The sequence below is a fragment of the Hemicordylus capensis genome, chromosome 15 (assembly GCF_027244095.1).
Source record: "Hemicordylus capensis ecotype Gifberg chromosome 15, rHemCap1.1.pri, whole genome shotgun sequence".
Lineage (NCBI taxonomy): Eukaryota > Metazoa > Chordata > Lepidosauria > Squamata > Cordylidae > Hemicordylus > Hemicordylus capensis.
In genome coordinates, this window is record NC_069671.1 from 3648568 (window position 1) to 3664652 (window position 16085).

At 49.0% G+C, this 16085-nt stretch overlaps 1 long non-coding RNA gene across 2 annotated transcripts in view; it reads left to right on the top strand.

The window, feature by feature from the left end:
- The first annotated feature begins 2101 nt into the window (after positions 1-2101).
- Positions 2102-16085, top strand: part of LOC128338161 (uncharacterized) — an 80124-nt gene continuing 66140 nt past the window's right edge. The window contains exons 1-2 of one of the 2 annotated variants that reach the window (XR_008312535.1): positions 2102-2201; positions 6118-6204. This is a non-coding gene — a long non-coding RNA (uncharacterized LOC128338161). Of the gene's footprint in view, positions 2202-6019; positions 6205-16085 lie in introns of both variants that reach the window. The other variant, XR_008312534.1, reaches the window with a different exon arrangement.

The following is a 16085-nucleotide window of genomic DNA, read 5'->3' on the forward strand; positions in this document are numbered from 1 at the left end:
ATTTCTCGTTTCTATGGAAGGTAGGGATGTGCACCAAACCGGCTGGTCCAGTTTGGTTCGAGTCTGGACTGGACCCGAACCAGACCAGGCCAATTCGGTCTGGCACCCCCTTAAATCCCCGGTCTGGTCTGGTCCGGGAGGGGTTCGTGAAGTGTTTTTAACCCCCCCCGCCTCCCTTATTCCTATTGTGCAGGCGTGGCAGCCTCCAAAATGGCCACTGCGCTGAGGGGGGAAGGCAAAAAAACAGCTGAAGAGCATCTGAAAGGGCGATTTCAGGAATAAGGGTGGCTGGATGGGGGGCAGGGAGGGTGAACTGCCAAGGGACCCCCCCCGCCACCGTGGACAACTCCCCTTGAAGGGGTACGTGTAGATTTAAAAAACAAACAAACCACAAAAACTCGCAGACCCCCCGAGTGGTCGACCGAATCAGGGGTGAAACCTGCCTGAAACCTTAGAGAAGCTGCTGCCAGTCTGGGTAGACAATACTGAGCTAGATGGACCAGTGATCTGACTCAGTACAAGGCAGCTTCCTGTGTTCCTATGTACATTGATTAGATCAATGGTTCTCAACCTTGGATCCCCAGATGTTTGTTTGTTTTTTATACCACCTGATATATAGAGAGCGCTAGATGGTGTACAAAATTTAAAACACAGTATAAAACAGAGTAAAAACAGTTAAACTTTTGCAAAATACAGTAAAAGCAATCTCATTAAAATCGAAAGCAATTAAATCGTTTAAGACATTGCTGGGGATAATGGGAGTTGTAGTCCAACCACATCTGGGCCACCAAGATTGAGAACCCCAGGATTAGCTCTCCATGGAACCAAGAATTCTGAGGCCACCCCACGTGGCCTTTTTTTGTAGCTGTTGCAGGCATTTTAAGCAGTATTTTGCACACAGGCTTCTGCTCATCAGTAAACTGTAAGGAGGTGGGGGGAGAGACACGCACAAAAGCTGCAGCAAACGGTGCATGTGCCAATTCCAAAGTTAATTTTGAGACGACTCCGAGTTGAACCAGAGAGCAGGGCAGAGCTACCCTACGGAACAATAACGAGATGGAATAAGAAAATCCGCACATCCTTCACGGTGCTTTGCTCCCATCCTGGGGTGGCTGCTTAATGGTTTGGGGAGAAGACAAGCCAATGAGGAAAAAAATCCAAATGGTACAGATTGGGGGGAGGATGCATTTCAGCACATTGCCTGATTGCGGCAAGGAAAAAAAGATTAACCCAGGGGCTTTCAAGCTTGGGTCCCCAGAGGATGTTGTCCCCTGCTAACGGAGCAAAGAGGCACTTTTTACATCTCCTGCATCCCCCCCCCCCGCCCCAGGTACAACCTAGCATGGCATGCTCAGCAATACTCCACTGACAGATGCCGGCAGGGAGACCTGGCCGTTCATGCCACAGCAGCCAGTTCCACTGCCTGTGGGACCAGTGCCATGGGATTCTGCTTGCCCACTTGTGTTTGTGTGTGTGTGTCGCTTGTGCGACTTGGGAGTGTGCGCGCTTGTGTGTGCTCAGGAGACTGCACGTGTGAGCACTGTCAGATACCCCCCCTTATCTATCTATCTATCTATCTATCTATCTATCTATCTATCTATCTATCTAACATATTTAGGGGATGGAGCCGCTCTGAGAAGAGCATCCGAGGCTCCAAGTTCCCTCCCTGGCAGCATCTCCAAGACAGGGCTGAGAGAGACTCCTGCCTGCAACCTTGCAGAAGCCGCTGCCGGTCTGGCTAGACATTTCTGAGCTAGCTGGACATTTTAAAGCAGGTCTCCCCGGTCCTCTAACACTCTAGCCATTACACCACCCTGACTCATAGGCGGAACTAGGGAGGGGGCAGGCAGGGCACGTGCCTTAGGAACCACTGAGGTGGGGGCGCCACGCCAGTTCCTGCCACCCCCACCCCATTGCCCCCCTGCCCAGCCCCAGGGGGGCCCCTCAGCCGCTTGCCTCCAGCTCCGGCCTAGGATCAGCGAGGGAGCAGCCTGCAAACTGCAGAGCTCTTCTTTCCCTGCCTCTCAGCTGATCGGTGGGTGGGCGGGGCTTCTCAGCTGATCGGCGGGTGGGTGGGGCTTCCAGAGAGGCCTCCCAGTAGGCCTCCCTGAAGCCTGAATTTGGCAGGCCCCAGCAAGCCCAGAAGGAGGCTGGCAGAGCTCCCTGCAGCAGACCAGACCATCCAGCACAGCTTTTGCAAGGTAGGCTGTGAATTCCTTTTTGTGGTTACCCCCCTATATAGGGATCTGCTTGCCATGGGGCTTTGATATGGGTGGTGGGGCGAGACTGAGAAGTCTCTGAATATTTAATTTAAAACAGACTGAGAAATGTGCTGGCTTTAAAAACCAAAACTATCTAAGGCCTATAAGTGGCTTGTTTCATGTCAGAAAATTACAAAAACTTCTGGAACAAATATTTCATTCTTTCTTTCATTCATTTATAAATGCACTTATGTTCAAGTTGTTTTGCAACCCAGAAGGTCTGAGTGAGAACTGTGAAGCAGGTGTGGTGCTTTTATTTTATTTTGGTTTTCTTGTGTGTGAACTGCTCCCCAATAACTTGCAGGGACTTCAGGGTAAATCTGGCCAACATGTGAATGCAGCACCTCCATTCCAGAGGAGGAGAGGTGTGTTAAAGGGCTTTAAAAGCCTCGTGTGAAAAACCTCCTGGAATCAAACTTGACTGAATTTGTTCAGAATTCTGAGAAAACAAACACAGGCTCACCCTGCATGGTTGAAAGTCTCCTTTGCTAATCTGCAGCGAGGGGGCCATTTTAATAATTCGCGTTGCTCGTGTGTTCTAGGCATTAAAAGTAGCACAAATATATAGTACTCAATGTATATCACTATATACTGTGAAGTGTGCATGTGTGTATTCAGTGAAATGTATTTCTAGGCAGCATACTTATTTTGAAATATCAGACATAAATCCTTGGGGGCCTGGGATGTGTGGAGGCCCTGGACTTTGAGGGGCTGGGGGCCCATTTTAAAATCTCATCTTGTCCCATTCCAACCTTGCTATGCCCCTGGCGGTCACTACACGTGGGTTTCTGCACAACGACTGCACAGAAGAAACTTCAATGTAGAAAATGTGTCTCTTGTAAATTGACCCTGAATTTTCCATCAATGACTGGGATATTTGAGAGCTAGAGTCAATAATAAAAGACCAGCACGCTGCTTGTGACAAGAAGGGGCAAATTACAATGATTTCTTAGTCTGGCAGGGGCTGGTTTTGGCCCTGGCAGAACTTGGCTGTCTGCTCCTGTTGCAAATGCCTCTGTCTAGTGTGGCAAACTCATGTATCCTCCTCCCTCTTGGTGTCAAAGTAAGCACTGGTGTGGTGAATGCACATATACCCCATCATGAGCCAACAGTCATCATAAGACAAAGGCTGGCAGGAATCATTTAACCCCCACCACCACCACCACTTTCTTCTTCCCCTATTTTGCTAGTGGCTATTTGGGCAGGTGATCCTCTGTCTAGGACAAAGTCATGTTTTTAAAAAAAGAATGAGAGGAGACAGAGAAAATGACACTTGGAATCCTCGCATAGCTCCTGACTGTTGTTCAAGGTCTTTTACAGAGATGGCTCATGTTTTCAGGTTTTGATCAACAACCATGTCTAGATGGTACAGTGTTCCTTTTAACGGGGATTTCCAGATATTGCTGACTACAAGTCCCATCATTCCTGTTTGGACAGGGGCACAATTTCAGTGCTTGCCCTAGGCGCTATTTTCCCTAGTTACGCCTCTGCACAGACTCCATCTCTTTTACTCCTTTACATGACTAACCTTGCTGGTCTGATCCAGACCATAGCCTGTCTCTCCTATTTAACCTTCTCTTCCTTTTAAAGAGCCACCTAACTAAATGTATTTTAATTCTTATTTATTTTTTTCACATTTATATTCCGCTCTTCCTCCAAGGAGCCCAGAACATAGTTAAGTTTCTCCTCACAACAACCCTGTGAAGTAGGTTAGGCTGAGAGAGAAGTGACTGGCCCAGAGTCACCCAGCAAGTATCATGGCTGAATGAGGATTTGAACTCAGGTCTCCCCGGTCCTAGTCTAGCACTCTAACCACTACACCACACTGGCTACATGCTGCCTCTGGCAGCTCACAAACAAGGCCCAGATTAAATGATGCCCCCGTTGACAGTCCTCCAGCAGCTGATATACTACTCTTGAACATGGAGGCTCCCTTTGTTTGGAGAACGGTTTGGCTTTGTGGCTGAGAAGTGTGGGATGGTTCTACGGATGTGTTAGTCTTTCCTGGCATGGACATTTTGCACTTGCAGGATGATGTCTGGCTGGGGAGTGATGCACAGCCATCAAGGAGCGGTTGGTCTTCATGTTTTCCTAGCAGCGTCATTGGGAGGCAGGTTGAGTGGTGGCGAGTAATTCATGGGCCAGGAGGGAACAGGCAGCTCTTCGAAGCTTTTACATCTTTGGGGATTGAACTGTCATGCAGACATCCGCTGTTCAGTGGGGAAAAGATTTTATTTTCTGAAACCTTCTTACACAAGGCATGAAAATATACGGATTCATTGTGAATCCAGGCAACCCTGAAGCCTAGGCTGCCTGCTTCAGGTTGTAAGCTTCAATACAATAATTAGTAGATTGCTCAGCAAAACGGTAGGTGAGGACCATTTCTAACTGGAGGTTCTTCTGAGCCAAAGCCACACTGGTTTTATCTTTGAAGATAGCTGAGTGTGGTCTGGCCAGGGCTATCCATATTCAGGTAACCTCCAGATTAGACTGCTGCAGTGCATTGCACATGGGGCTGCCCTGAAAGACTTTCCAGCTCCTTCAGGTAGTTAAAAACACAACTGTCATCTATCTATCTATCTATCTATCTATCTTTCTATCTATCTATCTATCTATTTATTACATTTATAAACCGCTTATGTGAACGGCCTTGTGATTGTTTTTAATGAAAGGCAGTATATAAATTTAACAATAAATAAAAATAAAGGGGTGGAACTTCAATCAGAAGGCAGGGCTCCTTCAAGGCTCACTTGGGATCTGCTCTTTAATGAAGCAACATCCAGAGAGCTAGGGTGGTGTAATGGTTAGAGCACTGGGCTAGGACCAGGGAGCTACGAGTTCAAATCCCCACTTCGCCATGAAACTCACTGGGTGACCCTGGGCCAGTCACCTTTCTCTCAGCCTAACCTACCTCACGGGGTTGTTGTGAGGATAAACAGAACCATGAGCACAGCAGCTCTGGGTTCCTTGGAGGAAGAGCGGGATAAAAACACAGTAAATAGTAGAATACATATATACATCCTCCAGTCCTCTGGTGCAGGGATTCTCAGCCTTGGGTCCCCAGATGTTATTGAACTTCAACTCCCATAATCCCCACCCCCAGTGGACTTTGGCTGGGGATTATGGGAGCTGAAGTCCAATAACGTCTAGGGACCCAACATTGAGAATCCATGCTCTGGTGGATGTCCAGCCCCCAGCCCTATACTCAGGGCTGCCAAGAGTGAGATGTGAGATCCCCCCACTGTCATGAGGCTGTGAGATCACCTCTGCCACCTGGTAATTCTAGCCACCATGTGCTAAAATGGGGTGTGGGTGTGGGTGTGGGGTGAGCTGAACACCCCCCCTGTGGTGGAGGTGGGTGAAGTGGGAGTGGCCAGTCCTGAGCCTGACCATCCAGCCCAGCAGCCCTTGAGAACTGCGAGGCACTCCAGCATGCCTGCAGAGTTTGAATGGAGCGTCAACGCTCTACTGTCAAGGCTCTACTGTCAAGGCTCTACTGACAGTGGCCTTTGCATATTCGGCTTCAAAAATTCAGATTTTTCCCAAAATTGTGCGAAATCCATAAAAATGGGTAAAATCCAAATGCAACTTTTCTTTTTCCAAAAATTGTATCGGGAAAGTTGTGATTAATTTCAAATTATCAAAATTAATTGTGGGAAAATTTCGGAATTTTGGAATTCACAAAATGGTGCTTGCTTCACGTTTTGGCGAGATTGTCACCCAGGGATCAATAAAGTGGCTAAAATCATGTTCTTTAGGGTCTGGCTCGGTAGAAGGCTCCGTCCCATGATCATTGCACTCCTGTCCGCTAGAGAGATGATGCAGCCACCTACTGACTTGAAGATTTCCTTTCTAGAGACTCTGGGGAGGGAGTTGAAGCCTGAAGAATGACAGTTCTTGCAACTCGCATGAAAAAGACTGAACAAGGCATCCACTTGAAGAGGTAAAAATAGGGACAGTGATTTACCAGGGACAGCTTCCAGAAAAGTCCCTGATAATTAGAGACCGTTGGAGCCTATGCAAATGTATGAAGCGAACAGATATATAAATATTCTGGCTTTGGTGTGTTATAGAAAGAGTGCAGTTATCCCTTACCAACTGTGAGTGTTCCATTCCGGCAAAACCCCATGGTTGGCAAATTTGCGGTTGGTGAGGCATTAAAGACTATGGGATGCGGGGGTTAGGGGAACCGTGATTGCAAAAAACACCAAGCAATAAAGGGGAAATGCTAAATCTTTGGGGCAAAAATGACCCCCAAATCCCTTAATATCATCAAGAGTCACCAAGAGGAGTGAGCAGATTGAACCTCTGGACATTTTTTGAATCCCCCCACAAAGCACTCAAATGCACTTTAAATCGGCAAGCGTCAGCCAGAGGAATGAGCAGATTGAACCTCTGAACTCCACAAAATCACTACCCTCCCAACACTTTAAAAAAGCCCCCACCAACCTTGGCTACTTGGGTTGGAGTTGGCAAGACTGTACTCAATTTCCCAGTCGCAGATACTCAAAACCAGGGCTGGGGAAACTGCGGTTGGCAAGGGATGGCTGTATCTTAAAAGAAGATCTGCTTGAAACCCAGAAGATTTGCAGCTGATCAGTGCAGACCAGAGCCCCACAACTCTGGCCATCCCGCTGTTTTGGGATGATAACAACTCCCACCATCCCCAGCCAATAGTCAGGGGTTATGGAAGCTGTAGGCCCACATCTGCAGGAAGGCCAAAGTTCTGAAGCCCTGGTGTGGTCAATACTGGGCTAGATGGACCAATGAATAGTCTGATTCAATATCAGGAAGTTTTCTGGGTTCATGAGCTCACTACATTATTACTCTGAAGCCCTAATCCTTAGAGGGTAGTTGTGGCACCATTTAGTTGCTGAATGATGAAAAAAGGACAGGAACATAGGAAGCTGCCATATACTGAGTCAGACGCTTGGTCCATCTAGCTCAGTATTGTCTACCCAGACTGGCAGCGGCTTCTCCAAAGTTGCAGGCAGGAATCTCTCTCAGCCCTATCTTGGAGATGCCAGGGAGGGAACATGGGACTTTCTGCTCTTCCCAGAGCAGCTCCACCCCCCAAGGGGAATATCTTACAGTGCTCACATGGAGTCTCCCATTCAAATGCAACCAGGATGGACCCTGCTTAGCTAAGGGGACAAGTCATGCTTGCTACCACAAGACCAGCTCCGATTTCCCTGGGACATGTGCAAAGTCTGGTTTCATCCTAAACTTGCAGACCTCACAAAGCCTGTGTGTGTGGGGTGAGAGAGAGAGAGAGAGAGAGCGCGCAGCTGTGAGTGATTTGGTATTGATTCCCTACAGGCAATCCGATTCATTCCAGGCACCAGAAGGACATTTAATCCTTGTTAAAAATAAATAAGTTCAATTATTGGAAAGGGGAAAAAATACAGCAGTGTATTTATTGCAAGTAAATCAAAAGTAATTACTAATGGGGAAAGTTCTATTTTCATCATACCGTGGATGTTGCATTTCTGATTGCTATCAGCAAAGGGCATTTGGATGTGGCGGTGAGGAAAGTCTGTTGTGTCGTGAGAGGACCAGCTTTGGTTCAGCTCACTGTCAGACCCGGCTCCTGGGACGAAGGGTCTGTAGCTGGCCAGTGCCTGGCTGGGCCCACAGCAGAGGCCTGATGATGCCTGCCTTGGATGGCGAGGGAGGTTGGGACCAGCACTGGCAGCTGCCATTTCACTTCACAAGGTCCCCGGTGATGCAGCATCGTTCCACGTTGGAAGCATGATGCTTCGTGATCCCCACCCCGTATAGAAAATCTGTCTGACCCTGAGGAGGCTGGACCAACACTGGACCCAATCCCAAGTCCCAGTGGCATAACAAAGTTGGAGGAGGCCTGTGTTTGACGTATGGCTGGAATGAGAAATGATTGAAATGGTGCCACATAATTTTTTTTACATTTTATTTTTGAGTGGTCACAAAGCCTTTGCCTTTGCCTCCTCCCCCTCCACTCCCCCTCCTCCAACTCCGCTGCTGCCACCTCCACCACCATCACTTCTTCTTCCTCCTCTTCCTCTCATCCTTCTTCTCCTCTTTTTTCTCCTTCTCCTCCTCCTCCTCCACTGCCTCCTCCTCCTGTTCCACCACCACCACTAACACCTTCTCCTTCTCCTCCTCTTCTTCCTCCTCCTCCTCCTCTTCCTCTCCACCTCCTCCTTCTCTTTTTCCTCCTCCTTCACTGCCACCTCCTCCTTTTCCTATGCCACCACTTCTTCCTCTTTTTCCTCTCCTCCTCCTCCGGCTCCTCCACCACTTTTTTCTTCTTTTCCTCTCCCCTCCCCTCCTCCTCCACTGCCACCTCCTCCTCCACCACCACCACCACGTCCTCCTCCTTGTCCTCCTCGTCCTCCTCTTCTGCTCCTCCTTCTCCTCCACTGCCACCTCTCCTCCTCCTCCTGGTGGGCAGGAAGGTGGCAAGAGAAGAGGAGACACGGCAGTAGCAGGTGCAGGACAGAGCTCTCTGGCTGCCCTCACTCTCTTCCTGCTTTCAGCTTTCCTGCTGGAAGCAGGAAGAGCAGGCAGCCAGAGCAGCTGGCAGACCAGAGGAGGAGAGGAGGAGGAAGAGGAGGCTGTAGCAAAGAACGAGACAGGCAAATGGTTATTGGAAGTGGCTAGCAGCATGAGGCGCTCCTGGGCAGTGAGCTGGAGGGGGAAGGAGATGTCAGAGGGCCCCAGGGGTGGGACAAGCCTGTGTTCCAAATGTCCCTTTGCTCTGCTGGGCCACCACACCAGGCCATAGCCCTTGTGGAATCTCCGCCCTGCAGTGGCATCCTTGGAACCTTAGTCCCCAGGAACCAGCCTCTCCCACACCATTGCACTTCCTGAGATCTGTGTGCCAGCGCTGGCAACAGGCCTTTGATTAGCCCGCTATTTTCCTGGGTTTGGTTTTAATTGCTGCTTCCTGACCATTCAGCTGTTTGTGTTTTCTTTTGGTTACTGTTGGAGATTTTTGAGTAATGTCAGTTATGCAATTTTAACGGGTACATCTTGCCCTTTTAAGGTCGTATCACACTTTGGATACATTGGAAGAAAATCAGCTCAGAAATAATCTATAAATGAAATATTCAGCCTATGGGTCACTATCCAGCTCTGGTCCAAGAAAGGAATGACAGAACTATCAGTCACTTTTTAAATTAAAGGCAATTTTTAAAGTGATGATTCTCTTATATTTAGCAGGGGGAGAGCAACTGGCCCTCTCCATCCCCAGCAAAGCACCCCTCCTGTGGCTGTTGCTGGTATCTATCTTATGTTTCTTTTTTTAGATTGTGAGCCCTTGGGGGACAGGGAGCCATCTTTAGTTACTATTATTTTTCTATGTAAACTGCTTTGTGAACTTTACATAGGAACATAGGAAGCTGCCATATTCAGAGTCAGATCCTTGGTCCATCTCACTCAGTACTGTCTACACAGACTGGCAGTGGCTTCTCCAAGGTTGCAGGCAGGATTCTCTCTCTTGGATTCCTATCTTGGAGATGCTGCCAGGGAGGGAACTGGGGACCTTCTGCTCTTCCCACAGCAGCCCCATCCCCCGAGGAAACTATCTTGCAGTGCTCACACATCGTCTCCCATTCATATGCAACCAGGGTGGACCCTGCTTAGCTAAGGGGACAAGTTGTGCTGGCTACCACAAGACCAGCTCTCCTCTCAACTTTGTGGAAAAAGTGATAGTTAAATAGTAGTTGTTGTAGTAGCAGCAGAAGCCAAGGAGATCTCCTTTCATCAATAGGCCTGAACTGACTTTGTGGTTCCGCCTGACTGGGCACTGTGCATGTGCCACAAAGTGCAGAATTGCAGAAAACGTGGCCCGTGGCCAAGATAATACATTGCTCCATCCTATCTGCGTGATCTGACATTGGCGGTTCTTGGAGACCCCCCCCCTTTTTTTTTGCCAGTTGCTTGATATTCTGCTTGTGCTCACTGGGTCGTATTAATTTTTTTATGATGATGAGGTCCATTTGGATGTCACGGCAGCTCACTTTGATTCGAGATGAACTCCATCTTTCGCTTAGTAAATGGGAGTTGGATGGGGCAACGATACATCCCAGTTTGACAGGGCGCTAGGTCAAGTCAGCCGTGCACTGCTGGTTAAGGCGCTGTTCATTTTTCATTTCCACCACCTTGCCTTCATTTCACCACTAATCTAATTCTTCTGCCAACACTCTGCTCCCCGATGGCCGCAAACTCTCCCCTCTCGCCTATACATGCGATATTACAACTATAGATCACCACTTAGAATTTAAAGTTGTAATTACTGCTAGGTATTTACTCGGTAATCGGGAAACCAACTCTCAGCCCGCCGCTGGTCCAGTTATGTCTCTGCAGCCGCCAAGAACTGCTATGTCCTTGGTTACATGTCTGGAATGCTAAGAATCCTCCGGGAAGGTCCCCAGGATGCAATTTCTCTGGCCATGGACTTGAAGTGCCAGTGTGAACTTTAGCAAAATCAATTGAAGCCCGAGTAGCAATATGAATGCTGTTGAACTTTGGACTATTATCAGAAATAACTATGACTGACAAAAATTATTCTCCAGTAACCTTTTGGCAGGGCTCTCTTTCCCTTTAGCGGCACCTGGTTATTGAGAGAAGACCAAGGGGTAATTAAGGGACCGCTGATTTCCTTGAAATATTGTGCTCCAAGAAAAATGATCCCTTTCTCAAATGGCAGCAGGGCACCATTTCTCTCTCAAGGTGGATAAAGGCCTCCTCTCCAGTTGCTCTCAGGCATGAATGTGGAGATTTGGTTTAATTTTTCTCCTCCTCCTTTTATTCCTTTGTGTCCAAGGCCTTTGAGCCAATGCTGAGAATTCCCTTCATGGTGCCCGGTAAATTTCTCTGCTGAAGATGAGCTTGTGCCAGCTTTGTTCCTGCCTGCATCCCAGAAATGTCCCAGAAACTGTGTCCTGGGTGGAATCACTGATTAGTGCAGGAAATAGGCCCCCACCACTCTACCAATCCCCCATTATTGTGGGGGGCGGGGGCTGGCACAGCCCCCTTCACACTGCTTTCATCCTCTTAGTGGCCCCTGAAACCAGGCGGCTTGTGTTCTTTGAACACATCTGCACAATTTATATATATAATTCTCTAAGGCGTACCCGTGGCTAATCCCATGTGTGGCAGCTCTCACGAGAGTTCATGAGCAGAAGCACCTGATTGGGCAGTGGTGTTTCCATATGCAGATAGGGAGGAGGAGCCTGTGAGAGCAGAAGCACCATGGTGATTGGGCAGTGGGGATTCCATATGCAGTTAGGGAGGCTACTTGTGTGTGGGTGCCACATGGAGCTATGCGGCGCCAACAAACAATCAGTTAGCTAGGGGTAAGAGCGTGCTCATGCCCTTAACCCTGGTCAATCACTGGGGCTCCCTACAGGATTTGCTGCTGCACTGCTGCCAGTGGTTCTCCCACACTGGCAAACCCGGGCTGGGCTTCCTTAGCCCAGTTTTGCCTGCTTGTGTGAATAGCCCCTGGATAGAATGCAGCAAGGAGCTCAGAGCCTGCCTGATGCTTTTCCTCCCTCTCTTGCCTCTACCTGCCTCCCCTCTGCAGTGTAGGATCTGAGATCTCCAGGGCCAACCAAACTCTGGGTCTTCCTGAGAGGCAGCTCTTACCAGCACTGAGAGGAGCTTCCCTCTGCAACCAGCCAGGCCCTACTGGAGCCAAACCCACTGTTGTGGGCACCACTTACTTCCCAACTGGGGTCCAGCACTTGAGAGACCAGGATGGAGGCTCCCGCCTGAGCAGCGACAGCAGTAACAGAATGGAGGGAAGCAGGGAAGGGGCAGGGACTAGGGGTGTCCACAGAACCAGACAGTCTGGTCCAGTTTGAGTCCGCTTCAAGTCCGAACCAGACCCAAACTGGACTGGACCAGTTTGGTCTGGCACCCGCTCAAACCCCAGTGGTTCAAATTGACCCGGGGGGTTCGTGAGCTCTCTTATTTTTTTTTAATTTACCCCTTCTGGGGTGCTTCCCATAGGTGGAGGGGGGGTCCTGTGGAGGTTCCCCCCCTCCATCTAAAACCAACCCATTTGGCCTTTCCCCCAGCGTGGCAGCCACTTTGGAGGCAGTTGTGCCTGCGCAATGGGCCTCTGCATGGCTTGGGTCATGCCAAGAACTAGGCACCCTAAGTAACTGCCTGGATCTGCCTAGTGGACAGGCCGGCCCTGAAAGCAGAGGTAGGAGCCTCACGAAGAGGTCATCAAATCAACAGTTCTCCATGGCTCCTCTGAGGGTTCAAGCAGCTCCAGCCACTCCAGATCCAAAGGATCTGGGGGGCTGACAGCAGGATCTGGGCTGGGGCAGATACCTCCTCCGTTTGGGTTTCCTCTGGGTGGGAGTCTGGGTGAACCCCCACTTTGCTTCAGTGGTGGCTGTGCAGGAGAAATTCCCAGTGGGTCCTGTCCTGTCTGCTCATCTCATGCTCCACCTCCTGAGCATTTGCCCAATGAAAGTGTGGAACTGATGCTCTCTCTGCCCAATGAAAGCATAACGGCTCCATCTGAATGTGCTCACAGTGATGTTACTGCCAAGACTGATGCATCTCATCTCACGTGCAGACTTTGTAGAAGAAGCCCAAACAACGGGAACGTCATAACCTTTTAATAGTCCCAGCAGAGAAAACATAATCAAATATGAATGGGATGCAACATATGAATCTCTAAAATGGAACCATATTGCCACGTCTTCCCCTTAAAATCGGGAAGTGGTTCCCTCTTGCCGAATAACCAGATTCTCTGAATGTTAATCAGAGCATTATTGGTCCAGGCTGACAACTCAAGGAGGTCCATAAAGCTAAACATTGTCCTGGAGTGTATCAGTGGAGTTTCTACATTTGGAAAAACCCCAAGGGGAGTTTGATCAAAACACATTCGTTAGGGACAGTGAGCCTCTCTTCTACCCCAGGAGCCACCTTCATTAAACCGAGTCAGACCCTTAGTCCATCTAGCTCAGTATTGTCTACCCAGACTGGCAGTGGCTCCTCCAAGGTTACAGGTAGGAGTCACTCTCAGCCCTATCTTGGAGATGCTGCCAGGGAGGGGACTTGGAACCCAAGCGTGCAGATTCTTTTCTCAAAGTTGCCCCATCCTCTAAGAGGAATGTTTTACAGCAGTGATCCCATGTAGTCTCCCATCCAAATTCAAACCAGTGTGGACCCTGCTTAGCAAAGTGCTTGCTGCCACAAGAGCAGCTCCCCACACTAGCTGAGATGTGCAGCGCCCTGGCTTTAACGGGAGCCATGCAGGCTGCTCATTCGCCAGATCATCCATCCAGCATGCATGGATGATCAGTGGGTTGGGATGGGGAAAAAAGTTGAGGCGCTTGGAGCACATCCTTGTCTGCCCTTCCTCTCTGGCCACAACTTCCCTCCCCTCCACGGTGCAGGCCCTGAGATCCTCAGGGCCAACCCACCTCTCTCCACAACCAACCAGACCCCACCAAAGCCAAGTGGGTCATTGCCTGCTCTACTTGCTTCCTGGTTTGGGTCTGGCCCTTTGAGAAACTAGGATGGAGGCATCGGTCTGAGCAGCCATAGCAGTAACAGAGCAGAGCAAGGCAGGGCAGGGGCAGGGAGAGATCACACCGAGGGCAGGGGAAGAAATTCAGGGACCAGCTAGGAGCAGACCCTGCCCACTTGCCCAGGGAGCCATCCCTCTAACAGGCATTCCCAGATGTCGTCCACTACAACTCCCAGCATCCCTAGCTGCGATGGTCTTTGGCTGGGGATTAGGGGAGTTGTAGTCAACAACTTCTGAGAATCCCTGTTCGAGGGAACACGGTCAAGGAGCTGCAGTGCCCCCCAGGAACTGGCACCCTAGGCGACTGCCTATGTTTGCCTAGTGGACGGGCTAGCCCTGTTTGCACCCAAAGGTCCTGGGAAGTGGTTGGGATTCATTCAGCAACAAACAAGTCCAGTCTGAGTAGCTGCAGCAAGGGAATGCTTTATTCAAGTCTACAGCCTGGGCAGACTTCTGCTTCATAGGAAGCTGCCATCTACTGAGTCAGACCATTGGTCCCTCTAGCTCAGTATCGTCTACACAGACTGGTAGCTACACTCCAAGGGGATGATGGGAGTTGTAGGTCCAATCACCCTCCTGGAGGGCCAAAATTGTTCAGCCCTGACCTAAACTCTAAGCTCCAAAACTGAGCCTGCTCTAGTGAGATAATCCTGGCTCCACTTGGAGCTCTCCAAGGTACTGATCTCTTGAGTGAGCTGTCCAAGGTCTTAATTCATTGGTGGGCCTTTTGGCCCCCTCCTGGATCCCTGCTCCAAAGATGCCATTGGCTCAGCCAAGCAACAGGCTAATGCCAAAGCAATTCCAAATCCCATAACGAGTGCATTTTTTGCTTATTTGCTTATTTTTCATAAACCTCCACATTTGCTTATTTTTCATAAACCTCCACTCAAAGCTTGGTTGGGGGGAAGCATGGGCTGACAGACAAACATGAGAGATGGGATGGCAAGGGGTTAAATAGCTTAATTAGAAAGGTATTTACCATAGTGGAAAAGCCTGACAACAGCTATTCAGCATAACTAAAGGTAAAGTGTGCCATGGAGTCGGTGTCAACTCCTGGAGACCACAGAGCCCCGTGGTTGTTTTTGGTAGAATACAGGAGGGGTTTACCATTGGCTCCTCCCACACAGTATGAGATTATGCCTTTCGTCATCTTCCTAATCTTCCTATATCGCTGCTGTCTGATATAGGTGGGAAACATACCAGTGGGGATTCGAACCGGCAACGTCTGGCTTGGTAGTCAAACCATTTCCTCGCTGTGCCGTTAGGTGGCTCCAGCATAACTAAAGGGATCCTCAATGAGCAGGAGCAGTCTACCTCCAAGAAACAGATGGGGAGCAATCAGGTGCTTTCACGGCCTTCAACAAAAGGGCAGCTGCTTTATACTATCAGGTTCTCACACTGCAGCTGAAAAATCCCCTTCTCTTTCTCCAAACTCCACCAGGATCGCCTCGAATTAATCAAGCCTTTCAATTCCACTCCCACTTAGTAAGCATCCTTATTATTAATAATTGGATAGCTTAATTTTAATTTCAGTTATTCAAATCATTATTCCGCCCATTGATCAATACAGTAGTAATTAGATTAACAAATACTGAGTGATTAATGGCCACAGGAAATGCAGTTTAATTAATTTAAATGAGGGGTTGTGAAAAAAGTGCGGCGAGAATAGTAGGGCCCTGTGGTATCATTCAGGTGGAAGGAGGTTCTAATGCCTTAAATTCAATGCTAGGTTCTTTTTCCCCAGGCACGGTGACGGTGTTCATCTAAGATGTAAGTGTAAAATGCACCTGTAATTGAAAGGTATAAAATTAGAAAATGTAAAGTTCACTTAATTGCACAGTCCTTTTAGTAGGATTGCTGGCGCTGAAATGAATTTGCTCCCCTGTGAACATTAGCTAAGAACTGATCAAGGTTTGGTGCTTTCAAGCACTGAGCTTTCTGCTCCCCCACCAACTGTTTATCTTTTTCTTGCCGGTTTTGCGCAAGCCATGCTGGGATTCCTCCTGGCTGCTATGTTTCCCCCAGAATCCCCGCTACAGAATGACACCACTGTCACATTCACAGGGGATTCTGGGAAAGCTGCTGGTGGCCACCAACAGCTGGCAGGAGCACGGCTAAATATTGGTGATTGATTGATTGATTGATTGATTAGGTGCCGTCAAGTCGGTGTCGACTCTTAGCGACCGCAGAGATAGATTCTCTCCAGGATGATCTGTCTTCAGCTTGGCCTTCAAGGCCTCTCAGTGGTGCATTCATTGCTGTCGTAACATAAGGCAGATACCAGC